Genomic DNA, 8,874 nt, shown 5'->3' with positions numbered 1-8,874 from the left:
AGACAAAATGTTACCATCCTTATAGCACGAGAAAATTAAAAAACATTTATTGTAATTTTTTCTTGACAAAAAAGTAGTTTCTCATCAAATCCTTTGTGGAGGGGTAGGGGTTCTTTCATTTTGTCTATTTCTTTCTTCGCAAAAAAATCTTATGATTTTTTTCATCCTTTTGCTCCCCTTCAAATGATACCACCTTTTCCTCCTCCATTTTTCTTTTATCTGATTCTCTAACTTCTTTAGTTGGTGATTGGATCTCCCCTTCTATCTCTTCCATTAATACCTCAATACCTTTTCCACTCACTTCTTTCTCTTTAGTAGTTGTGGATTTTTCCATTTATTTATTCTCTGATGCCACTTATTAAAAATTGTGTTCTCTAGCAAGTTGAAATTAAGGATTTCTTTCTCTCTCTATTCAAAATATATCTTCCAAGCTTATTTATTTCCTCAAATTCTCGGTGGAAAGAATCAAAGAATATCTGGACACTAATTTCTTTTTCAATAGTTCAAAAAAACTAGATATTACTTTATTTGTTGGCAACATCATTCATCATTATATTTATTATTTCTCTCGATTCATTTTACCATTCCTCTTCATCCTTAATATTACCAAGGCCTTTTAACACAAAAGGCCAAAGACCAAAGCTTCTACTAAGTTACTTGGAAAAGCATGTTCTTAGCCTATTATGTAATAATTCCCTCTTAAGATCAATGTCTAACAAGTTAGTAGCTTGATCATATGTCTTCTTGATCTGATCACCAATTTGATCAATAACAATGACACACAAAGAAGTGATATCATTTTCTCTACTGATCCATTTATCTAAAGTTCATCTCAAAGAAGTCTCATCACACTTAAAGTCATTCTATATCTCCACTATTTTTTACATTTCTAAATAGAATAGAGGCCAATTTATTCTATCCACTAAGAAAAAAATTGTATCCCTGACTCTATCCTCATATTGTAACTGCACATCTATCTAGGTCACCCTAAGTTTAGCCTTCTCCTCATTCAATTCATCTATTGTATATAATTCTTGACATTGAGGTGTATCTAGGACATCAATAATAGGTCTAGTGAGAAGAGGTGGAGTAGTGGAGGGTTAAATCATGAGTTGGCTAGATACTTCCTCCAATTTTCTCTTTCGTTGTTTCTTTTGCAAATTTTAAATAATCTTCTTTATTTTATTTATCTTCCTTCCTCTATCATCATAGGCCTATAACACTTTTTCAAACTTAGTGTTTAGCTCAATAAACTTTTTCTTACCTAGTCTAGTAACTACTACATTGAAATTGGCCACCTACTTATTCATGAGTGTAGTTTTGTCACTATCTACATTTGCTACTCAATGCACTACTAGGCTTCTTGTATGTTTGGCATCTAAATTTTTCTAAAGTCTAGATTTGTCTTTTCTTTGAATTGACCACATAACTAGGGCTTTGTGATCCTCACTATATTTTACCCCTCTATAGGCTTCCTTAACTTCTTCTTCTTCTGTATTAAATTTTGTATCATTTTCTTTTTTGATGCATCAAAGATCATTGCATTATCAATATCCCATTCATGCAATATAAGAACACCTTCATCCTTGAGTAACTATCTTCCCCCATTAAAGGTTATCTGATCAAATTTTTGCATCATTTTATCCTTATTCTTTTCTTCAATATCTAAGTCCTATCTCTTATTTTGCTCTACATTTATCTTCTTACATTTTTCCTCAAAATTGGAAATATTGGTTCTCCACAAAAATTGAATGAAGGCCCTAGATTTAACAAAATCATCATCAATCACAAATTTTCTAGTAGCCTTCTCTATGAAAGGGCCTATCTCCCTCCCCTTTTAATCTTCAGTAGTGAGGTCTAAGAGTGGCATTAGAGGTTCTCGATGCATTCCTTCCTCTATTTTTGATGTTGTTATTAAAACATCATTCGAGCTGCCCACTTGTTTTAATTTCTCCCTCAAGGAGTCTTCATTATAAAAATGTATTGGGGTTTTAGAGGAAAAGTATTCTTGCATCCCTGATGAAGATCCCTCTTTTAACCTTTGCTTCTTAGTTGTTGGTTTTGAAGGTGGGCTCACTAAATGTTGCCTTTCATAAACTAGCATAGGATGTGCCCCCACATTTCTAGCAACTGTATATCCAACCTTTCTTTGGAGGATGTATTTCCCTATACCGATGACAATTTTTCTTAATAGTCTTTTCTTCACCTCTTTGGCTTTTTCTAAATATGCCTTTATTAATGCCTCATTTTTCTCATTAAAGATTTGCATAATCTTAGAAAAATGTGTCATCAATTTATTTATGTTATCTCTCCAAATTTTTATGTCACCCAAAGGATCATATTTACTATCTAATGCATTAGTGTATTCAAGAACTTTTCTAAAAACTCTCCTTTATCTTTCTTTACTTCTTGTTCTTGTAACGAAAACTCATTTCTAATTATATCCTCAAGATAGTAAAACATGTGATAATAAGATTTAGCCTTAGTTCTTTCTTTAATTTTTTTATAAAATCCTTTTGGATCTATAAATCTGGGATGAGATTGGGCAATTTGATATTTATCTAGGAGCTTACCCAAGTGTCTCCATTATCCCTTTGTTATAACAAAGTGGTGGACAACTATGAAATTCAAAAAAATTGTTCCTCTGGATCTTCCCACTAGTTGTCTCTCTTTGAACCCTCTAATTGGCCACATAAATTCAGCAACACCTACCTTAAATGATACTTGGTAGGGAAAGACATGAGGTTTCCCTTGGAAACCATATATTTTGAAAATAGTGGAAATGGAATATTGGATAATATCTCCCCAATTGTGGCTAACCTTCAAACCCCTAGCATGATCTTTATGTTGTATTAGCTCTAGTAAGGGTTTAGGAATTTGAGGGTTGTCTTGAATTAACAACATCCTCATCTTATAAGCAAAGTATCAATCAAAATGGATAGAAATAACATCAATGACTTCCCAATTCATATCTGCACTCCATAGTTCGATTGGTATTTTTTCAACATCCCTTTCTCATTCTAATTTTATGTCTTTTCCAGAGATAGAAACACCTTTGAATAGGGACATGTATATAAGGAAGGACTGAATACTGACCAAAAGGTTTATCTACTATACACTTTTTTATGCCAATTAGCCCATTATGTATCTCTTTAACTAAATGGGAAGAAAAATCAAACATAGAGCTCATTCCATATTGTAATATTTGTGCCATTATGAAAAATTGTGTCATTGGAACATGCTCTTATTCATGCATATCAATAATCTTACTTAGGGAAATATATAGAGCTTGTGCTCTAGGGTTGAAATATTTTTTAGTTGGGGATCTGGGGTAGATGGTATCACTAATGTTTGATTTCCTACCTTAACAAAATGTTATTGTAGTAGTCCACCTTGAAGATATAATCTTTGCACATCATAACTGACCTACAAGTCATTGAGGTCAATCTTCCCATGCAGAGCAATGTTGGGGTTCAACATAAAGACTCTCTAATTCCTTCTGCTGCAACTTTAAAAATTTTATCTCTAGAATGGTTCTTCATGACCCACAACACATGGACATACCTCTTGACCAACATTGTTAATAGATTGACATACATAAAAAAAACACTTGGCACAACAAGCTTCCCAATGTCGAATTCCCAATCATTGTTGAGTGGTGTATTATGATTTCTTTCTGAAAACCATTTTTAAACATCTCTAGACCACCCATTGATATTTTTGTATCCCTCAACCAATTGCTTCTATCATAGAAGCCTTCATCAATCTTCAACCTAGGGTCTTTCAAAAAGAAATCATTGTGAAAATTCCTATGTTGATAATTTGTTTTCCTAGAAAATTCCCTTCAAGGAGGCATATTTACAACTTTAGAAGCTTAAACAAAGAAAACTTCTACAAAAATGTTTGAACACTTGACTACAATCTTCTAATCACAAAAAATTCTACTTGAATCACAAAAATTTGCAATCTAAAGACTTGAAAAATCAAGCTCTTCTTACTCTTTTTTACATTTTACCAAATTAGGAATAACTTAAACCTTTTATTCCAAATTCATTCACACAAGGAAAATCTTAACTCACCATTAATGTTTGCAATAGTTAGAATGTGCATGTAATACAAGAAATTTAAAAATTGGTCATTGATCAAAAAGAAATCTGATGGTTGTGATTTAAAATTGGTACTGAGTCATCTTTTCACTTGGCATGACATGTAGTGATTCTACACTTTGTCTCTTTCGTTAAAGCATGTGCATCTTAAAATAATGAGATAGCAAAAACCCTTGATTACCTATGCATCGAACAATCGGGAATAATTGTGGCTTCTTACTATTTCTTTTTAGAAAGTGGGCCCACTAAGGACACATGGTAACTTCTTGCTTTGTCAGAAGTCTTAAAATTTGAGCATCTTTTCATAGAGACAAAGTGAGTTGATCCCTCCTTGATTAGATGATTTGGGAGTCCCTTGTTCCATTCCTTATGTGTGGTCCATAAGGACACATTTCATCATTTCACAAAATTTCTATAGTTAATGACCTTACTATTTCCTAAAATGATAAAGCAAGGATCATTGATCTCTATTTTAATCAATGACTTGGAACAACACCTCACTATTGCATAAGATAAATCAAGGGAAATCACAATCTGCCAACTCTATTTTATGACAATATATTTTTCCTTTTGAAAATTGCAAGCTACTTGGTCCAACCCTAGACACATGTCATGTAGTCATTTTTTCACTTTGGTTAAACAACATGCACCTTAAAACTGGAACATTATGACAATTTTTGATTTCACTTCTAAACAACAGTTGGAGATTTTTCCTATTTTACCATCATTTTAGGACCCATATGAACATGTAGAAGCTTCTCACAATTTCTTAAGGCTTAAATTTTGGGTACCTTTCCATGGCATGAACACAACATCTATGGATTCTCATTTTGATCAATGATCAAGAAGTCAACCCAAAAATATGATTGGCCTAAGTTGTAAAAAAATCACTATGTAATAGCTATCTTATGATGACATGAAATCCTCAAAGATTTTTGCTAGGTCCATTATATCCATGTGTCACTATAGATACACATAAATTTTCTCAGTTACAAAAAAGTGATAAGCTTTTATCCTTTTAGCATCTGAGGGCTGAGATTAATCATGAGGATTGCTGCATTTCTTTGGTCCCATTGGACAAGTGTTAGAAGCTCGCATTGTCACAAAAATTAAAAGCATGACAACTTGTAATAGTGACAAAGAGAGATCCATTGATTTGAGATGAATCAAATGATTGAGAAAAATCTAGTCACTTGGGTTTATCAAACATATTTAACTAGTATGTGAACTAACTAGGATGTAACCATAGGTAGAGTAAAACTAGGAAATTAAAAGAATTAATCCCATTCTTCAAAAAAAATCCTAGCAAAGGAAAAGAACCTATCAAAATATTTAAAATAATACAAGGGTTTTCAAAATATTTACATCGCATTTAGGGTTGATTTTAAAGCTTCCTACCCTAGACAAAAGATATGACCATTGAATTAAAAAATACTCCAAAATCACTTTGAAATAATGGGGTTCAAAAAAGGGGCTAACAAGTTGTTTAAAGTTATTAAAAGCTAAATTGGTACATTCAGACCTAAGGATAGCCAATTCACCCCCCACCCCCATCCCCTCAATTATTCTAGTCATTTTAACAATTGTTATGAGAGCTTTGGTGCTTCTAAGAAAAGTTTGAAGGGACTTAAGTTAAAAATCAGTATGTAGAAGAGAGAGGTGCCCAAGTTGATAAAAGAGAACTTCCTAGAATGGAAACAATTGATGAAATTGCATCTATCTAGAGTTGGAGATTTTGCATTATATTACTTGCGTGAAAGCACAAACCTGTGTCACTTTTTTATAAAGGAAAAGGCTAACAAAAGTATAACTATTCGCCTTCAATGACATAAAATTGGTACTATTATTTTGAATTTGAAAATAAAGTAAACTAATGAAATGTATAAAAATGGATGAAGTTTAGGATTATAATTTTTAATAATTATTTGGAATAAGAATTGATATATTGTCCTAATTTTTGAAGTCAATTTATTAGCTGCTGAAAAATGTTGAAATTTGGGGGTCTAGTTCCCACCACAAAACTATAGGGAAATAAATTTATTTACATTTGATCTCAGACTATGTTATAGATAACATATACAGCTAGAGCAATAAAAATAAAATAAAATTCTTTAGACCTATATTTTCTCTTTTATAATGATTCAAATTTCAACTCATTTGAAATCTATAGTTTTCATCTCCCACCACATTTTTCAAAACAAATCTATTCTAACCAAGAGAAAAATTATACATTCTGTAAGAGGACTCTCTCCTCTAGAACGTCATATAAATTTTAGACTTTTTTGATATGATTTAATATTTTTTCTTTCTCAAAACTGGCATCTTTTCAAGTGTTAAAATATGTGCTTGTAATTTTTTTTAATTACAATATACTATATCTAATTAAAATACTATAAACTCTATATGAGAATATTCTTGACTCTGAGCTCTATAAAATTGTGTTTATGTGTTATTAAAACAAAATCATAAAAAATAGTAAAAGTTATTGAAACGCCACTTTTCTAAAACAATTTTATTTCTTTAGTAATAGGATACAAACTAGTATAAAACATGCATTTATTAGTCATTTCCAATTAAAAAAGTGTGAGACCATATATATCTTAGCTAGAATGAATTTATCTAGATCATATCTTTTAACAAAATTGAATTTTAGATAGAAATACTCAAATTCAATCATTCTGATAAGTCAGCCTGAAAGGTGACACAACTTTGTACTTTTACACACTTGGAAAATGAATACATTGAAGTGCCTGGACCCATTAGGGTTGACATGATAAAGGAGAAGTAGGAGCATAATCAAATGATGAAAGATTTGAGATCTTTTCTAAGTTATGTTGAATATGATGATGTAAAGGAGTGCACCAATGCAAAGAAGATCAAGGATAAGTTGGCACAAATCCATGGAGGAGACAAAAACTGTGTTTAGGGCTAAAGAAGAGAGTTTGAGAGGGAAGTTTGATGACATGAGAATGAAAGGAGAGGTTTTTCCATAGTATTGTGGCTAAATCAGGGAGGTTGTGAATATTATTAGAAGTGTTGGAGCAGCTATATTTGATGAGACTATGGTAAGTAAGGTATTGAGGAATTTACTCTCCATCTAAGCAATTAGAGTATCTACAATACAAGAACTAAGATGTACACTTGGAAATGACCTGACCATGGATAGTCTAATTGGTATACTCATTTCATTTGAATTTCAAATTTTGATAACTATACACCTTCTAGTATTGAATGTACTTTCAGTTCTTAACTAACCCTTGATGGATCTAAAGAAAGAAAACGAGTAAGCATATAGATAGTGATAGTGAATTAGATGATGATCTTGATGAGTTAGAAGGATAATTGGAAAGAAGGCTACCAAGAGGAAAAGGATATTACAAAGGTAAACTCTCTATTATTTTTTTACATGTAACAATGTTACTCATATTGCTCAAGGTGTACTGACAGAGATGAAAATGATGAAAGGAAAGACAACAAATATTGAGAAACGAGAGACAATATAGATAGTCCAGGTAACATAGAATATAAGGGAAAGGGTAAGAAATCTTTTTACATTGATGAAGAAGGTGGTTATTATAATGATTCTAATGAAAATGATGAAGAAATTGTTTATGTTGCAAAGAAAGATGAATCTAATGAAGATGATAAAACTACTTTGAACTCACATATGAATAAGAATGTTAGATGAATAATTGATAGTAGTTTCTCACATTATATGATTGGTGATACAAGTAAGTTAATAATTTAGGTTGTCGTGTTGAATTTGAAAACAAGAAGGAGAAAAACTATGATGCTCTTGGTGAAAAATTTGGAAGTAGAGATAAAAAAAGAAGTAAAATGTTCTATCTAGACCTATTTGAAGATGCTTTTCTATTTGCACAATTCAACGATGTTTGGTTATGGCATAAGAGGTTATTTCATGTGAAGTTTGATAATTTGGTAAACATAAGTAAGATGAAAAGGGTAAGAGGATTACGAAGACTGAGAAAATTAGATAAGGTGATATGCAAACAATGTTAGATAAAAAAATAATAAAGTATAGTTTAAAAAGAAAGACCTATTATTTTGATGATATTTTGGAGTTGGTTCATACTTATTTATGTGGTCCTATTTGAATGAAAAGCTATTATGGTGATAAGTAATTTATTTTGTTTGTTGATAACTTCTTTAGGATGATGACTGTGATGTTTCTAAAAGAAAAATTTGATTCTTTTCAAATGTTTTATGTAGTATTTTCCTATAGTTGAAAAGAAAACAAGAAAGAGTTTGAAGTGCTTGAGATCGAATATAGGAGGTGAATTCATATCAGATGAGTTTAATATATTATGTATGACAAAGGAAGTAAGAGATAAAATGAGTGCTCCAAGTTCTCCACTACATAACATAATAGCTAGAAGAAGAAATAGATTGATCATGGACTATGCAAGAACACTAATGATGGAGAAGAATGTTTCACAAAAGTATTGGAGAGAAGCTATAAGTGCTACAATTTATACTCTAAACTAAGTTCAATTTAAGAAAGGTACAAACAAAACCCCTTTTTAACTTTGGTATCGCTATGCACTTAATGTCAATTATTTCAAAAAAAAATGGAAGCAAGTGTTACATATTGAAAGATATAAGAAAAGTAAAACTTGATGCAACAAGTGATGAAGGTATATTCCTAGTATATTCCACTAAAATAAAGGAATAAAAGTGTTTCAATCCTACTATTAACACAATTATGGTAAGTGAAAATATTAGAATTGGTGAATTTACAGAGAAGAAT

Source organism: Cupressus sempervirens, chromosome 4, assembly GCF_028749045.1.
Source record: "Cupressus sempervirens isolate cs-2001-9-10 chromosome 4, ASM2874904v1, whole genome shotgun sequence".
Lineage (NCBI taxonomy): Eukaryota > Viridiplantae > Streptophyta > Pinopsida > Cupressales > Cupressaceae > Cupressus > Cupressus sempervirens.
The sequence above is the reverse complement of the archived record's forward strand: the minus strand, read 5'-3'. Positions refer to the sequence as shown.